At 37.3% G+C, this 18,810-nt stretch overlaps 1 protein-coding gene across 1 annotated transcript in view; it reads left to right on the plus strand.

The window, feature by feature from the left end:
- The first annotated feature begins 14,458 nt into the window (after window positions 1-14,458).
- Window positions 14,459-18,810, plus strand: part of LOC145690544 (1-acyl-sn-glycerol-3-phosphate acyltransferase alpha-like) — a 277,314-nt gene continuing 272,962 nt past the window's right edge. Inside the window, exon 1 of the mRNA XM_081765526.1 lies at window positions 14,459-14,600. The gene's annotated coding sequence lies outside the window, so the exon portion shown is untranslated. The remainder of the gene's footprint in view (window positions 14,601-18,810) is intronic.

Genomic DNA, 18,810 nt, shown 5'->3' on the forward strand with positions numbered 1-18,810 from the left:
CGTTCATCTAGATTGGAAGAAACATCACTCGATGGAGTCGAATGCAGACAACAGGAAGAAACAGATGGAAGCACGGGCGGCGATTAGGGGGGGCAAAGGGGGGCAGTTGCCCCTCTACTTTTTGAAATGACCCATTAATGTATATAGTTTCATTTGGAAATATAAAGTTTTGTATGTATTATTGGTTCATAGAATACAAATGGTGCCATAAAATATTTGCCGTTCCATGAGTACGTATTGGTTATCTTTCCGTGAAGTTAAGAAAGCTACAGAAATTGCGTTTTAAAAATGCCACTAAAAATGGCCCAAAAATTAAGCTGTTGGAGCGAGACAATTCGAGCGTACTTTCATTTCATCTTACAAGGGCTCGATATTTTAGTAAGCCGCTCTGGATCTAATTGAGATATCATTTCGCAAGAAAAGAAGTCCTTCACAAGTTATTCTTTAATTGCACAAAAATTGACAGTTCCTAAAACAGTTCTTTTCTTGAAAAATTGACAGTTCTTTTCTTCTTTCTTATAGTAAGGAATATTTTGATTTGATTTTCTTCATTTTAACATCCTGTTCAGCAGCGAAGCTATATGAGACGTGAACTTAATTATTAACATAGAGTCCGAACCACGAACTCCCTCCGGGAATTGAACTCAGGTCTCCCACGTCAAAGGTGCGTACGTTAACTGCTTAGCCACGAAGGAGCTCAGTAAGGAATATATAATTTTGCAGTGTAATATACGAGTTTAGGGGTGTACATATACAGTTTTGTTATACAATTAAATTTAGTAAATTCAACATAATTCTAGGTTTTAGGATTATTTTGTATAACTGGAATGTGGAGTGACTAAGTATTGTTGAGTTTTGATGTATTCCAAGAAAATGAAAACTGTATCTAATGGCAACGAACATGTTTCGGGAAGCTGCAAAAGTATTTCTTTGAATGTCGTAGCATATGCTTGTATTCACTGTCTTTCTAAGAGTAATAACACATATAATAACATGCGTGGAATTAAAAATATAAGTTGTTCATTAATTTCCATTTTCAATATAACTTTTACAGAACAAACCTTATTATCCATTACTATGATTATTTGATTAATATTATCCTTTCTATTTATTTGTTTTGCAAATTTGTTATTAAATAGATCCCTAATCTGATCACACAATTTTCCAGACAGAATTTTAAGATGCATAATTTTATGATTTTTTTTTTTTTTTTTTTGATTTCATGAGCAAGGAATCAGATCTCTTCTTACACCTTCGTTATATAAGAGTACAAAGAGTTAGTATCTTGTGTTGCTCTTGTCAATTTACGTAACAAAATATGAAACAAGATATACGGTATTTTAACTGAAAAAGATAGTTATACAGTTATACAGCCTTTAGTCTATATAACAGCCTCCTAATAGCTATACAGCTTTTAGTCTAACAAAGTGTTACAAGCAATCAGGAAAAGTAACATTGACATACAAATACTGTATTCAGATCATGTCTTGCCTCCCCACTTTTAACGTCCAACCGCCGCCACCATGGAAGGATATTTCTGCACACTCAAGGTAGTGTTCTGTATGGTGCAAAGAAAATATTAATTTACACAGTAGATACCGATGTAGTTGTTTTGGCAATCTCATTTTTCATTAATCTGAAAAGTGCTGCTCTTGAGGAGTTACGGCTTCTTTTTGGAGTTGGTAGGTCTCAAAGATTCATCAGTATTAACGCTATCTTTGATAGTATTGGTGAAGATAAAGCTGTTGCCTTGCAAGGATTTCATGCATTTACCGGATCAGATGAAAGGGAAACAGGCTTCCTGGAATGTATGGAAATCATTCCCAGAGGCTACAAAAGCCTTTCATGCTATCTCTGTTCCGGAAGATTCTATATCTGAAGAAAATTTATCACTTCTGGAGAAGTTCGTTGTTTTGTTGTATTACAAAGAAGGCAAAGACTTATCAGTCAACCGTGTGAGCAAAATCCTCTTTACTTCAAAAGGTCGAAATCTTCAAAACTTACCACCAACTAAAGAGGCACTAAGACAACATTGTCTTTGTTCAGCATATCAGGCAGGACCAGTCTGGGGTCGGGCCTGCTCAGTCGGAGCCAACATTCCAGGACCGGAAAGATGGGGATGGACTATGGTTGATGGAGAATGGACGCCAATTTGGTCATCTCTGCCTTCTGTTTGAGAAGCATGTACAGAACTGGTCAAGTGCAGATGTGCTGTGTCATGACGCGCTCGATGCTCTTGTTTAAAGGCCAAAGTTCCTTGCACACTACTTTGCGCAAACTGTAATGAGGGCCAACAATGTGGAAACCCTTACAACAAGAGCTATGAATTTCTCTGACATTCTTACGATCGTTCATTACAAGCATTTAATTGTTTATCAAAGAGTAACAGCTATATCTAGCAGTCAGTCACACGATGAAGATGTGTGGGGCTACAAGAAAAACCTAAGCTTCAATAATAAAGTTTTTCACGTATAATTAATTAGTATTATATTAATAGTGTCAAATAATAATAATAACATTAATTGAACTTAAAAGGGTTCAATAAAAATACTCACAAAAATCTTTAAAATAAGACATCTGCGAATTTCACTAGAAAATAGCTCGATCGCTTATACGTAAGTAAATGCCTATTAAACGACGATTATCCAGGAAGTTTGACAACGAAGTGGAACTTATATGCCTTCGATGGAAAGCTGATACAGTGGTTATTCTTTGTCTACTGAGGTCGAAAAGTGAAATTCCGAGTTATAAAATAGTTATTAGACAATATGTTTTGTGAAGAAAGCGATTTTTAAAGTTTTTTCAAAATTGTGTGGAAACCTTAAGGTTTACGAAAAAATGTGTAATGACAAAAAGATTTCCACTTTCTATAAGCTTTTAAATAAAAAAAAGAAAATTGAAATCGGAAGTATAGAACCTGAGATACAGTGAATTTTAAAAAGTCGATGGCGGCCATCTTGAATAAGCGCCATTTTTGGTGTTCTACATAGATTTTGAAGTGGCTCCCTATCTGAAAAGTTTGCTTTTAATATAATCTAGAAACCCTGGAAGTGGCATATTGTAATCAAAAAGTGCAGTATATTTTTACGTACCAGACGTACTAACACTTTTTTTAACCTCATGAGTACCCTGATGTTCAGTTTTCGTGTTAAATCTAATATTTTTAAAATTTATTACATTAACAATGGACAACAAATTGTCAGCCGATAAACGATGTCTTTTTTTCTTTCTTTTCTGTCTGCTATTATGTTGATGGTTGTTTTGGACTTCAGCGTCCCTTTTCAGCGCAGAGGCTATATAATATGGACCTCGGCCTAAAGTATACTGCTGTGTTACAAATCGTTAATTCATTTCGGAGTGAGTGATAAAAGAAATCTCAAGGAAATATATTAACAATAGAGACTCGTTTTCCAAACCTATTCATTCTCTATTGTTAATATCACAATAAAGTGTTCATAGCCTCGCTGATGAGAAGGGATGACGAAAATCAAATTTAAATACTACATGAATTTTTTTATCATTATTATTATTATTATTATTATTATTATTATTATTATTACTAGCAGCGTTCACCCCGCTTCGCTGCGGTCACCCCGGAACGCAATAAACTTTGTTACTTAGATAATTTTTACTTTTTCGCTTTCAAGTGATATGATAAAAACCATAGAAGATTGCAGTAAATGTTAACATTATAGCGCCTGTCATTTATGTTAACCCGCCCCGCTTCGCTGCGGTCACCCCAACCCGCCCCGCTTCGCTGCGGTCATCCCGGAACGCAATAAACTTTGTTACTTAGATAATTTTTACTTTTTCGCTTTCAAGTGATTTATAGCGCCTGTCAGTTATGTTAACCCGCCGAGTCACAGGGTCATGCGGGTTGCATATAAATACGTTTATTTTTATACCTATGATGAACTAATAACAAAGGATTTGTACGTATGGACACCTGAATGGTCAATTATCTCAAGACACTGGTAATTGAAAATTAAAGTGATATGATAAAAACCATCTAGGGTCCACATCCTAACAACCCCCCAAAAATGAAAGAAATCGGTTCAGCCGTATTAGCGTGATGAGCGGACAAAGGATTTTTTTTACGTATTGACACCTGATTGGTCAATTATCTCAAGACACTGGTAATTGAAAATTAAAGTGATATGATAAAAACCATCTAGGGTCCAAATCCTAACAACCCCCCAAAAATGAAAGAAATCGGTTCAGCCGTATTAGCGTGATGAGCGGACAAAGGATTTTGTGCGTTCTCTTTTATATATATAGATTATTATTATTATTATTATTATTATTATTATTATTATTATTATTATTATTATTATTATTATATTCGCTCAGTCAGTGCCTTGAGCATTCAAAACTGGCGAGGTATCATCATTGGGATTTTTTTATTATTATTATTTTCGTTTCCTTCATTTCATAAGTAGATGAAAAAAAGAAAAAAGAAAGGGAAGGGAAGGTCAGGGACAACCATAGACAAGGGATTGATAAATAAAAACAAAACAAAGCAAAAAGAAAACCAAACAATTAAGACAATGATATCTTGACTCTAGTTTTAAGGTGTTACTATGTCACTAGTAACACAACATGAATACTAAATTCTCACATTAAAAAGTAATAATAATACATATCAATGCTGTTTTTTCTTCTTTGTTTTTTCATTAAATTTCTCACATAGGTCTACGGTCTCACACATCTTGTTCCATGCCTCTCGCTTTTTATTTCTGTCTCGATATTTTTGACACTTTGAATTCTCTCTTGATATTTTTTAATTTCGTTTATAAAGAGTTCTTCGATTTCCATTTCTGCAGGCGCGGGAAAGTCTGCTCGTTTGGCTTGACTCATTGCCAATAATGGTTTCCCGATCCGCTACACTTTGAGCGGACTCGCTTCGAGCTAGCAGTCCCTGCAACTCAATTTTTGCCCGCTGCGGGTCTACCGCAGTCGTGCGGGTCCGCAGCTAGTGTGGCATGAGTGATAGGAAGTGATGTATTTCCGGCTCGCGTGGGTCCGCAGCAGAATTTTCTGCTCGTCTGGACTGAGACTAAGCCTGTTGTGCCTCTTATATGAAGTAAATAAATAAATCAACCTCATTTTGTGGGGGAGATGTGCTCTAAACTCAAAGCTACTGCGTTGCCATTAACATTTGATTGGTTGGTTTGTTAATTGTAGTTCAACTTCTCTTTTCAGCATTGAGGCTATATGAGACGCCACTTACTGCTGAAAGTATATTCGAACAACTAGTACTTACACGTGTTAGATTTGTATCAGAGGCAAGCACATCCCATCGAGAATCGAATCTTGGATCACACACATAGAAAGCATGCACAATTAAACTCTCTCTGCTATGAAAAAGCATCCTCATTTCATATTTTAATGTCTCTAGCTCACAGTGCAATAGGGCGGAGTATCATCTACACCAGGCCCGTGCTGGCCCACCGGGACATGTCCCGGTGCGCCCTTCGAAACATCACACTATAAATAAAGTACAAGTTTTTTAAAAAATAATAATAATAAATTATTAAGGTTGTTATTGGTAAAGAACCCGTGAAGGGTACAGTGCGCCCTTGCGAAACCACTTCAAAGATAAACAGTTTTATTTATTCTTCTGTAAAGCACAGTTCTGTACAATAAATACATACTGTTACTGTTGATAAAGAACCTTTGAAGGGTACTGTACAGTGCGCCCTGCGAAATATCACATTATAGATAAGTGTAGTGATGAGCAAATGCAAGACCAAGACCAAGACCGGGGTGGTCTTGGTCTTGGTCTTGGTCTTGCACATCGAGTCTTGGTCTTGGTCTTGCACTGGAACCCTTGGTCTTGGTCTTGCATGCAAGAGTCTTGCAAGTCTTGCATTTAAGAAATCTCAAGCTTTACATAGGTAAATTTTATTATGTATATAAGGGATAATAAACTCTACAATGCACCAGTAGTAACGGAAATACAATGTATGTTTCTAAATGTAATATAATTTAACGTCGTGTAAGTATGATAGCGTACAACATAGGTGATGACCTTTATTTTTTTAATGGGTGCCCATGCTTCCCTACTTATAAGATATGCCTAAATCACAACGTTTCGTAATCTGTTTATATATATATATATATTAACAGATCCAACACTCCACTGGTTCCCAAACTGGGGAGGCTACCCCTGAGGCGCATGAAAGAAAATCAGACGGCACAGATTATTGAAATACCATGAATTGCAAAATTATTTTTACATTCTAAAGGCGTTAGATTTTTCTTTCCAACCACGATTAGCTAATTCTTGTATTAAACAAACTTCCAATTAAATATTGAAACTTTGTTTTACTGATTCCAATATGTACTTTATGGGGCAGAGACATTCACATTACGCAAAAGCGATGCGAAAATTGCAGATTTTCGAAACATGAGCATGGAGAAAAAAGGAGAGAATTAGCCGTGTTGAACGAAAACGAATGAGGTGTTAGGAATATTAGCAGTAGGAGTAAAAAAAGACATATTTTAGGTATTGTTAAGAGGAGGAAGAGGAACTGATTGGGATATTGGCTGAAGAGAAACTGTACTATGAGGGACGTGCTAGAGAGTATTGTGGAAGGAAAAAGAGGGAGGGAGCGAAGGAGACTAGTTGAAGGAAGGTATTAAAACAGAAAATTGCCACCTCAAGACGAAGAGACTAGCTGAGGACCACCAAACGTCGAACCTTGTCTGTTGAAGCAAATAATCTGCCAATAATGGCAGAATAGCTATTATGATGATATGTTTACCACCATATTGTCCAAAAAAAGAGGCAGAGAAAATTAAAAAAATAATTATTATTATTATAATCAAATCTCTTAATATTTTAGAATAATTTGAGTAAAAACTGAAAACGACTCAACTGTCTATGTCTTTTGTGTAAACTCAATTTATATAAATAATGTTGACCTGTATTAGAAATACAAAATAACGGCATCAAACTCCAAGTTATTTGAAGTCTCACTTGTGAATATGGATTACTAGTATGAAGTATCCACTTTGTTGGGTTAAACGGCATCACAAGTGTCACTGTTCGTGTCAGAGACCACGAAAACTATGGATTCGGCACTAATATTTGGTCATTTTTAATCATTATTATGTATCTCCCTCTTCCCCAAATCACGAGGCTGAATTTGGTCGTAAACGGTATAGGAAGTCTCAGTATTCAACTCAGCTACCTCGAAAACTATGGATTCGACACTAATATTCGCCATTTTCGATCATTTTTATATATTTCCCCTCCCCTCCGCCAAGCTACGGGGCTGAATTTTGATTTAAACAGCACCGGAAGTATCATCGTTTACCTCAGCGATCCCCAAAACTATAGATTCCATTTTAATGTCAGTCATTTTCGATCATTTTTAAATATCTTTCCTCTCCCTCTCCCCTAAACTTCAAGATCAAAGTGATATGACAGAAACCATCTCAGGCCCGATCCTCATCTATCTTAAAATAAGATCGAGTTCGGTCAGGTGGTTCAAGAGTTATTAAGTTTTATATATATATTTATATGCCCTTTCGCTTTTCTCCCCCTAGGTTCTACCATCAAAGTGAACTGACATATAACATTCCAGGCTTGAACCTCATCTATGTTAAAAATTTGATCGAGATCACTCGTTTGGTTCAAGTTATTAAGTTTTATTTATTATTCTATAACTCCCCCTTCTCCCCTCCCCCAAGTTTTACCGTCAAAGTGAAATGATGAAAACACTCCCAGGCTCAAGCTCCATCTATGTTGAAAATTTGATCGAGATCGGTCGGGTGGTTCAAGAGATTAGGAGTCACAAAAATAGTCGCTTTCAATTTTATAATATAGATTTAATGTTGTAGAATAATGTTATATCGCTCAATCCTCGATGTGTCGTATACCTAAGGATGCTAAAAGTTATATTGATAAACAATTATTCAACGTATTCCGCTCATGAAATCAAACTTGCGGTCACATGAAATGTCATGAAAATGTTATTTCGATATTAATTTTATGAGCACACATTAAAAATTCCCAACGGATGCTTGAGTCTCGGAGCCAAGGCCATGTAGTCGACACCTATGCTGTACGGTATTACCAATGTTCAATACTACATTTCTCTTTAGTTTTGGAAGAAAAACACCACTAATATGTTTTGAAACGAAACGAAATATCTAGTTTAACGTCCCACGATTATGCATCGAGGCTAAGGGAGACGGTATTGATGAGAAATGAATGAAATGGTGGATTGAAGAAAGTAGGAGGGAACATCAAAACACCGAGAAAACCCACGCACACGGTGTTTGCCGACCAAAAAGTTCCCATGGCGCATGCCAGAATCCAACCAGGGACCCGTATAACCACATGTGACTGCTCTACCACCGAACCGGTACTTGTGCAAGACTCTTGCGCAAGAGTCTTGGTCTTGGTCTTGGTCTTGCATCGGGATTCCTGGTCTTGGTCTTGGTCTTGCATGCAAGACTCTTGCAAAAACTTCAAGACCAAGACTCTTGCGCTCATCACTAGATAAGTGGTTTTAGTTGCTGTTCTATTTACCAGTTCTGTATAGTCAGGGTGCGAAATCATTTGAAAATGGTGGGGGGGAAGAAGTTCAGCGGTCCATACTAATGCCTCACTGTACTTAACACATCAAGTGGGAGCTTCAAAAAGTTGAAATATTTATGTATTATTATTATTATTATTATTATTATTATTATTATTATTATTATTATTATTATTATTATTATTATTATTAATAATAATAATAATAATAATAATAATAATATAATAATAATAATAATAATAATAATAATAATAATAATAATAATAATAATAATAATAATAATAATAATAATAATAATAATAAATGTTCAAAGTAGTCGTCGTCGTTATTTGAAATACTCTAATAATGGTATTTATTCATTTAACCTAAATTAGTTCACTTATCTACTGCATTTAATATACATTTCGGTGCGTATGGTTCAGGGTTAGACTTCCTGGGAGCACAGTTCCATTGTGTTTACCATCATAAGGGGGACTAAATTCACGAAAATAGTGGTGTGAGATCTAGAAGTCAGAAATAATAGCACGTGAGAACCGATGTGCTAACCAAGCATTAGACATAATGGGCCTTGTGCAGGATCGTTTTGAAGCGCGATTAGTGCCATACTAAAGAATTCGACTAACATAAGTTTCCTGCAGTAGTCAGTGTTTTAGTATGATGCTAAACATACGTCGAAACGACTCTGCATAAGGCGGACGAAGTTGAAGCGCTCCACCTGACCAGCCATAGAGTCCCATGAACTGTAGAGTCAGAGTATAGTTTTTATTATTATTTGTGAAATTCACGTTTCTTCACTGTATTTAGTGTTTCAGTTTGGTCGCTCAGATATTCGGCCACCTATGTAAGTCTAAATAATACTATGTATCTATATCGTATTATTAGGAAGAATGTATTATTATAAATAACAGATATTATTTCAACACAAATACTTGAAGGCACAACGAAAAGCCACGTTATCTCAGTGGTAAAGCGTTCACCTCAGGTGCATGAGATCGTAACTCGCGGAAAATTCTGCTTGTGGTATATAAACACTGTGTATGGCGGTTTTCTCAGAGTCCTACCGTTTCGTTCCACTTTCTTAATCCACCATTGTCATCTATCTCATCATGACCGCCTTCCTTAGCCTTGGTGGATATTCGTAGGACGCTACACTTTAAAAAATGAAAGCACAATAATACGATTGATTTGGTGATTTAAGTTTAGCATTTCTTTTTAGCAGCGAGGCTATGAGATGTGGACTTACAGTTTAAGGTAGAATACGAACCACCGTAATCGTTCAAATTTTTGTGAGGCGCTCTCACCAGAAATCGAACCCGGGACCCCGTACACCAAAGATGGTACGCGCGTGCTAGCCACTAGACCAGTGGGGATAGCCACAATAATAAGAGTATTGAATGATTGTGAATGATTTATAGACCTAATATATAGTTTACAATAACATAGTACCTTAGAGAAACATTTTAAGATTAGATTTCACCTCTTCACTTTCTTTCCGTGTGTAACGAGAATTAGACATGTGATGGTCAGACGAAACCCACTTGTCCCATAATGTTAACAGCATCCCATAATTTTAGGAGATGCCCATTCAGGGGCGGATCCAGGGGGCGATCGCCCCCCAGAAGAGAAAACTTTCTTATTTTATATATAAATAAAACCCATCCCAGAATTTGGTGCTCTTAAAAGTAGCTCTAAGTAGCAGTATTACAACTTCCCCCAGAAGTCCGTCCTGGATCCGCCCCTAAGTCCATTGAATTGAATTGTCAATAAAGATTGCAAAGTACTCATCAACATACGGTTTCTTTCGGAACTTTTAATATTATGAGCAACACTGAATCCACGTTCACACGAGCAGTTAGTTGATAATGGCACAGAGCTAACTTTCCTCGTTAGGGCTTTAAGAACTGGGAAATCATTTACCGAATTAGAACTTGACTTGTACTCTCTCCATTCTGACACTGCAGTATCAGGATTCAATCCCAATAATTGAGCTGCATTATATACGTCTATGTTACCGTATAAACTACTCATGCTATTATGATATTTATTTTCAAACACTGAAAAGCATTTTAGCACACCTTTTGAACGAAACCTTCTTTCCACTTCATCTACTAAATCCTGGATTACCTGCCCCTTTATTTGATCAAACTCCCTATCATTACTCCCTGTATCAGACGCTTGTCTGCAGTGCACGAAATATTTTCCCTTATAGAAGCCCTTTATAGCCTATAAGGAAGTTATAGTCATGCTACTGGTTTATTTTAGCACTATTTAGAAGGTGTGACCATGATTTTTTTTTCATTTTTGCTTTTCATCTGTCCTTCCCCACCTACAGATTTTGGTGAGGGGAAAATGCATGCATAAAATCTTTGGTGGGGGGAAATTCCCCCCGTCCCCCCGCGATTTCGCACTCTGTGTATAGTAAATTCATATAGTGGCTGTTGATAAAGAACCCGTGGAGGGTACAGTGTGCCCTTAACGCACCCTACGAAATATCGCATTGTAAATATTCTTTAAATTCTTCTCTACCAGCTTTGTGTTATACATACATACATACAGTTCCTATTGGCAGATACAGGGTACAAGCACTTTTCAAAAGAATGTATAAAGCTAGCAAAGCAATTAATATGTAGGTCTAGTTGATGAGAAAATATAGAAGTTGTTCGTGCTACTACTCATTTATTGCCAAAAAGACTTTCGGAAGCTAAGCGCAATCGATATAGCACAGTTTAAACAATTCAAGTTTTTTTAAAGTTCTTTATTTACAAATCTGGTTGTTCCTGTGTGTTTTAGAACAGTTTTCTTATAATCAGTGCCTATTGTATTTCTAAAATATAGCTATATTGATTTATTGGTATATATACAGGGTAACTTAATTAATATAACAAACGTCGGAAAGTGATTCATGACACCGAGATAAAACGAAAAGTATGCACCAACCTGGGTGTAAAAATGCCTCCTTTCTTGGCTTGATAACCTGAAAATTTTTCGGGATCATGTAAAAAGAGCCATAACTCAAGAACAAAATGTTGGATCAAAATCGGTCGGGTAAAAGAGAATATCCACTATTTTTAGTTGTAAATTCCAATAGTGTACAATCCGATATAGTGCAGTGGCGGCCCAACAGAGACTCCCAAAGAAACTGGAGGCCGATCGAGTACTGGCCTCCAGTACGATGGTACTGGTATGATGGAACGATGGTACGTACGCTCAGCGGAAGACAAAGTGGAAATAATTTTCCTTTATGGGGAATGTGGTCGAAACTGCAGAGCAACCTATAGAAGGTTCAATGAATCATTTCCTGACCGACCAATCGATCACAAGTACATATTCGATTTAGTACATAAATTTCACGGAACACAAAGTGTAAAAGATCGGCCACGCTCTGGTCAACCTCAAATGAATGAGAGTACAATGCTGGAAGTTCTTTGGAACGCTATTGTAACACCCCAGCAATCTTTGAGTGAAATGAGTGCCTCCTTGAGCATTCCCAAACCCACAATCGGCAAAATCCCGAGAAAACATCCGTTTCATCCATATAAAATGCATATTACTCACGAGCTCAGTGAGGATGACTTTGATCGTCGTCTTGAGTTTTGTGAAGTAATGACTGCACGAATCGCTGCAAATAATCAGTTTGTACACATTTGTTTCAGCGACGAATGCACATTCTTTCTTAATGGACGTGTTAACACTCAAAATGTGCGTTACTGGAGCGATGCAAATCCCCATATTTTCAGAAAAGGACATACTCAAGAACCACAAAAAGTAAATGTATGAGCAGGAATTTTAGGAAACCATACCATAGGGCCTCTGTTCATTGGTGGCACTTTAACCGGGGAAAGATATTTAGATCTGCTCGCAAATCTAGTAAATCCTCTCATTACAATGGTTATTGAAACTGCTACGACTGAAGAAGGCGAGTCAGAATTTGATGCAGAAGGAATTATATTTCAACAGGATGGTTGCCCTGCACATTATGAACGCACTGTGCGTGTATCTTTATCATAGGTTCCCAAACAGATGGATTGGTAGGCGAGGAGCAATTAAGTGGCCGACTCTATCCCCAGATCTGTCTCTAAATGACTTTTTCTTATGGGGACACCTGAAAACTAGTCTACAGAACGCAACCAACTTCATTACTGGAATTAAGGACCCGAATTACTACAGCCTGTCGGAAGATACCACCACTTACTTTTCAGCACGCACGTCAGGAATTTGAAGATCGTTTGTATAATTGTCAGGAGATGAATGGTGCGCAATTTCAGCATTTATTAAGCTAAAGTCCAATCCAATATTACACCATGTAATGTTGTACTCGGAATTTGATCATAGTGGGACAAGGAAAATGTGTAGAATGGCCTCTGCATCTACACGTGCTGAAACGACACAAACACACACGAGGATTTTACGTACCTGATTCAGATATTTCGAACGACACACCACTTCACATACCTTTCTATTGATCATCATTTGGGACTCTAAGGCACGCCTTTTTTTTTTTTTTTTTTTACCACGATAAATATTGTACTTTTGATAGGATGAGAAATGTGTTTGTCTCGTTTCACATCTGGTTTCCTGTTGTAGATTTCTATGGATGGCTATAGACATTTCAATGGAGACTGTGTTTACATTTTGACCGACCGCCATTTTGCACACGATACGTGTAGGGACTCGGGACTGATATCATCTTTCTTTTAACAATACCTTTCCAACGATATACTACTTGATTCTCCCTGGCATTTGAAAATTTTGAGTTGGACCCCATTTGAGACCTCCAGGAGACCCTGGAGCAACACTTTTTCACTCAAATCATGTGCCCCTAAAAATAATGGGATACGTGTGTTCGCTGATTTTTCTATCTATCCAACCGTTTCCGAATGACCGTATATATAATACTTATTCACGTTTGTATGGGCGCCCTTTTGATAGACCTGTCCACCGCCCTCGTTAGTATCCGAGCACGGGCCTGATCTACACCCGTAGCTAACTACTTAAATAATGCTATGGTATTTCTGAGAAATTGGTTCGTCAATCGTAGTACTTTTTATACGTAGTCTCAAGGCTATCAGACAGCATGATTTAGTACGGACAGTTCTTTCTTTTTGGCGCTAGTCATGCCTTTTTTAATTGAAGTCGGTACGCAAATATCTCCCTGCTTTTTAAACAGTCACGGGACTGCGATTGCTCAGTGGTAGAGCATCCACCCGGTGCATGAGATTCTTCGTTCGATCCCAGCTCGCGCCAAGTGAGCTTTGTGGTGGACAAACGCAGTATGCATGGGTTCTCTTGGGGTTTTCCCGTTTTCTCCCACTTTCTTTATTCCACCATTTCATTCATTTCTCATCATCACCGTCTCCTTTAGCCTAGCAGTCATAACCGGGAGACGTAAAGCTTAAAGTTATTTTTTAAACAGTCACTTATTTTATTATACTCACTGTCGTTTTTTTCTTCCAAAACTTACTCGGTTCATTGCTAATACGTACAATTTAAATAATCACATATGCATATTCTATCCAAAAGAATTAATATTTATCATCAGGGCTTATAAGCCGGGACTTACAGCTTAATGTGGGATCCGAACCACATGAGATCAGCCGGGAATCGAACCAGGGTTTCCCCACGCCAAAGACGTATACGTAACCATATAGTCACGAAGAAGATTTTCTGCTGAATTGTAATATGGTTGCATAAGGTGTGAACTAAATATGCCCTGAAAGCGAAAGGTAACATCACAGTTTGCTAATCTTGTCTAATAAATTTCTTCAGTGACATCTCAAGGTCTTGATAAGTGTGACAATGCTCAAAACGCTACAATTGTAGCTTCCAAACACGTCCGTGTTCACTAGTCTGCACATGAAAAATATTGAGTTGGCAAATGGGAATGAATGGAAGAGGCAATGGGTACTTATATTGTATTCAGTGACTCACTTCGCTCAGTTTCTGTGAAGTGGCTGAGAGTTTGTTCACACAGCTTTTGTAGGGAAGTCCGTGAACGGATAAAATTATATAGAATCAAAGGAGACAACCTTCACGTGCTGTCCAGTATTGCAGGTGGGTATACGACATAAATTATGTAATATATCATATCATGTTTTGTTTCAGTTCTTTTTAGACCTTAACGAGCGACATCCATAAAGGCCGTTTCTAAGTGACCTTGGAAAGAGGGTTACATAAAATGTGCCCTTGGTTTGTTTTTATATTCCTTGAAAAATTCTTACTAATAATGCCCACTGATCAAATGCAATGTTGCCCTGTGTTCAATAAAAGTGCTGCGCGCAACAATAATGTATATTCAGACAACAAACAATTAACGAAATGAAAATGAAACATCAGCAATAATTCATTTGAATTATGTTGGAATAGCTACATAAAACTTACGGGGCCGCGGTGGCTCAGTGGTAGAGCGTTCACCTCTGGTGCTTGGGGTCCCGGGTTCGATCCCAGCCCCCGCCAAGTGAACTTTGTGGTGGACAAACACCGTGTGCGTGGGTTTCCTCGGGGGTTCTCCCGTTTCCTTCCACTTTCTTCATTCCACCATTTCATTCATTACTCATCATCACCGCCTCCTTTAGCCTAACCGGCATAACCGTGGGACGTAAAACTTAAAGATTTCACTTAAAACTTACATTGACGAATCACTACACATGTATTGTGGAGTCGCTGTTGTTTTGTTTCTTCTGTTTCTTCATTACTTTACCAGTTGGCCAGAACATACAGTAATAGCACTAAAAGTCTACACATAGTCCAGTTCTTGGTTTGTTGTGTTAGGCCTATGATATTGTTAAGGTGATTGTTGTGATTTGAAGTTTAAAAAATTGAAACGAAAAGAAGTCGCCGTTCAAAGTAATGCATTCCGATATTATAGAAACTACATATAAAATGTTAAAACTTTGTAGAAAAGAAAGAAAATGAAATGAAATCTTTGAGTTTTACGTCCCACGGTTATGTCGGTTAGGCTAAAGGAGACGGTGATGATGAGAGATGAGTGAAATGGTGGAATGAAGAACGTGGGAGGAAACGGGAGAACCCCGAGAAAACCCACGAGCACGGTGTTTGTCCACCACAAAGTTCACTTGGCGGGGGCTGGGATCGAACCCGGGACCCCAAGCACCAGAGGTGAACGCTCTACCACTGAGCCACCGCGCCCCCCTTAGAAAAGAAAGAAAAGTTAACTCATATTGCATTTAATAAAACAACAAAAAGGGTTGTTTGTGCTAGTGGCCGATCTAGGCCCAGTTTTTTTGTGACAAAAATTTTATTTTTATTATTATTATTGAAGTATGTTTAGTACAAGGGGTCCAGAAGCACGTAAAAAACAAAATTTACAGGAGAAATGAATAATGCAAGTACTTAGATGTAACATAACGTAAATAATCTAACCAAAACTAACCTTAACTAACCTAAACTTACCTAATATTATAGAAATAAGCGAAATTCTATCATTTTTGGAAAATTATGCGGGACCCCTACACTAATTTAACATAAACTAACCTAACCTAAACTAAACTAAACTAACCTAAACTAGCCTAAACTAACCTAACGTACTCTAAACTAACCGAATGTGAACAGAGATTACCAAAATTGTAACATTTTTTAGAGAAAAGAGCTGGACCCCTTCTGCTAAACATAGGCCTTATTATTATTATTATTATTATTATTATTATTATTATTATTATTATTATTATTATTATTATTATTATTATTATTATTATTTAAATATATTTAGCAGCTCTGTCTCATTACCTCGGACTCCGGACTGAGTTCGCTACATTAATTCACCAAATTCTCCAATTGCCTCATGAAGAAGAAATAAAATGAAATCTTCCAATTTTACGTCCTACACTTATGATTTGGAGGTTTGAAAGTTTATAGTAAACTCATGATATACCTATCATAGTTTAGGTTCTGGTTGTCCCCCCACCCCCCAGTCTTTACCTTCTAGATCCGCCTCTGGTTTGTGCCGCAAGTAAAGTGTAAAAATCCTCACTGTAGGCCAGTAGTGTAGGCAAGGGGCTGACGCATTCAAGCAATAGCCCCTCTTACAAGTAACACTTAAGAAGTATAACACTCCGATTTTGATAACATTTGGCAGGTAGATACTACACATGAAATAAACGAATACGTGTTTTTTATTTTCTGCGGTAAAACGGTTTTAGGGGGCAAAAGCCCCCACCCAAAATTTTGAAAGTTGACGCCCGAAAGACAAGAAGAGAACCGAAGTGAATGAAATTGTGCACAGATATTGCAGATGTAAAGTGAGGGAATACGGGTGCGTATTTTCCTTGAAAAAACGGTTGGGTGGGGCACGGATACCTCCAAAACTTTGATCACGAAATATCAAAAGTGCTAGTAACAGTATGTCAGATGTGTGTAAAGGACATGAAGAATTGCAACGAAACTTTATGTATGAAAAATACGTAAAAAATAAACGAATACGGGTTTTCTTATTTTCTTCGGAAAAACGGTTTTAGGGGGCAAAAGTTCCCATCCAAAATTTTGAAAGTTGAGGCCCGGAAGGCCAGAGAAAGTGAACCGAAGTGAATGAAATTGTGCACAGATATTGTAGACATAAAATGAGGGAATACGAGTTTCTTATTTTCCTGAAACAAAAAGAAAACCGTTTAGGTGGGACACAGACCCCTTCAAACACTTTGATCGTGAAATATCAAAAGTACTAATAACAGTATGTCAGAAGTGCTTAAAGTACATGAAGAATTGGAACGACACATCGTGTAGGGACAATGCAAAAAAAAAACATATTTTTTTTATTTTATGCGGAAAAACGATCTTAGGGGGCAGCAGCCACCCAAAATCTTGAAATTTGAGGCCCAAAAGACAAGAAGAACTCCACCGAATTGAATGACATTGTGCACAGATACTGTAGACGTAAACTGAGATAATTGGGTTTCGTATTTTCCTGGAAGAAAGCGGTTGAGTGAGGCACGGACCTTCTAAACCATTGATTACGAAATATAAAAAATGCAAATATTCGTAAGCATACGTCAGAAGTTCCTAGAGAATATGGAGATTTGCAACGAAACTTCATGTAGGGACAATTTGTAAAACAATAAATAAAACGTGTTTTAATTTGTGCGGAAAAACAATGTTGAGGCCTAGGTCCCATCCGAAAAAAAAGTAAATATTACTGTAATAGCGCAGAAAGGAGTGGACCGAAGCAAATCAGATAGTATATAGACCCTATGTAAAACAAGGCCTTTCGGGTTTCTCAAGTGTCCCTATCCGTTTTTCTTCAAATTTGGCATATCAACAGCAAACTGGAAATAAATCGACACGTGTTTTTGTTTATGCGGAAAAACATTGTAAGGGTTAAAGGTGCCTTCTGAAATACTATAAAATACGCTATACTGTTTGCGCTATACTGTTTGTGCTTGAAGTTGATCTGCCAAATTTGAAGAATTCGGATGGAAACACTTGTGAAACACGAAAGGCCATATTTTACATATCCAATATCTACATACAATTTCATTCGCTTCGGTCCACTTCTTCCGCCACTCAACTCTTCGGTCCACTCAACAGTTTTTCTTTTCTTTTCAGGAAAATACAAAACACGTATTCCCTCATCTTAGCTCTACAATATTTGTGCACATTTCATTCGCTTCGATCCACTTCTTCTTGCCTTTCGGGGTCAAATTCCAAAATTTTGGACGAGGGCTTTTGCCCCTTAAACCGTTTTCTCCCGAAAATTTAAAAAAAAACCGCATTTGTTTAATTTTTGCCTATTGTTCATACACAAAGTTTCGTTGCAATTCTTCATGTCCTTTAATCACATCTGACATACTATTACTAGCACTTTTGATATTTCGTGATCAAAGGTTTGGAGGGGTCCGTGCCCCACCCAACCTTTTTTTCTTTCAGGAAAATACGAAACCCGTATTCCCTCATTTTACGTCTGCAATATCTGTGCACATTTTCATTCACTTCGGTTCACTTGTTCTTGCCATTCGGGCGTAAACTTTCAAAATTTTGGGTGGGGGCTTTTGCTCCCTAAAACCGTTTTTCCCTAGAAGATAAAAAACACGCATTCGATTATTTTATGTGTAGTATCTACCTGCCAAATTTGATCAAAATCGGAGTGTTACACTTCGGAAGTGTTACTTGTTAGTATATTAATATCAAAAATGAATTCTGCTCACAAGTATATGTATATTTCATACGACTTTTCTTCATGTTAAAAACGAAAAAACAAATAAAAAAAATAATCCTACATAAGATTTCTACAAGTACTGTATTCTCCTTAGGG

Source organism: Thermobia domestica, chromosome 7 (genome assembly GCF_964235325.1).
Source record: "Thermobia domestica chromosome 7, izTheDome1.hap1.1, whole genome shotgun sequence".
Lineage (NCBI taxonomy): Eukaryota > Metazoa > Arthropoda > Insecta > Zygentoma > Lepismatidae > Thermobia > Thermobia domestica.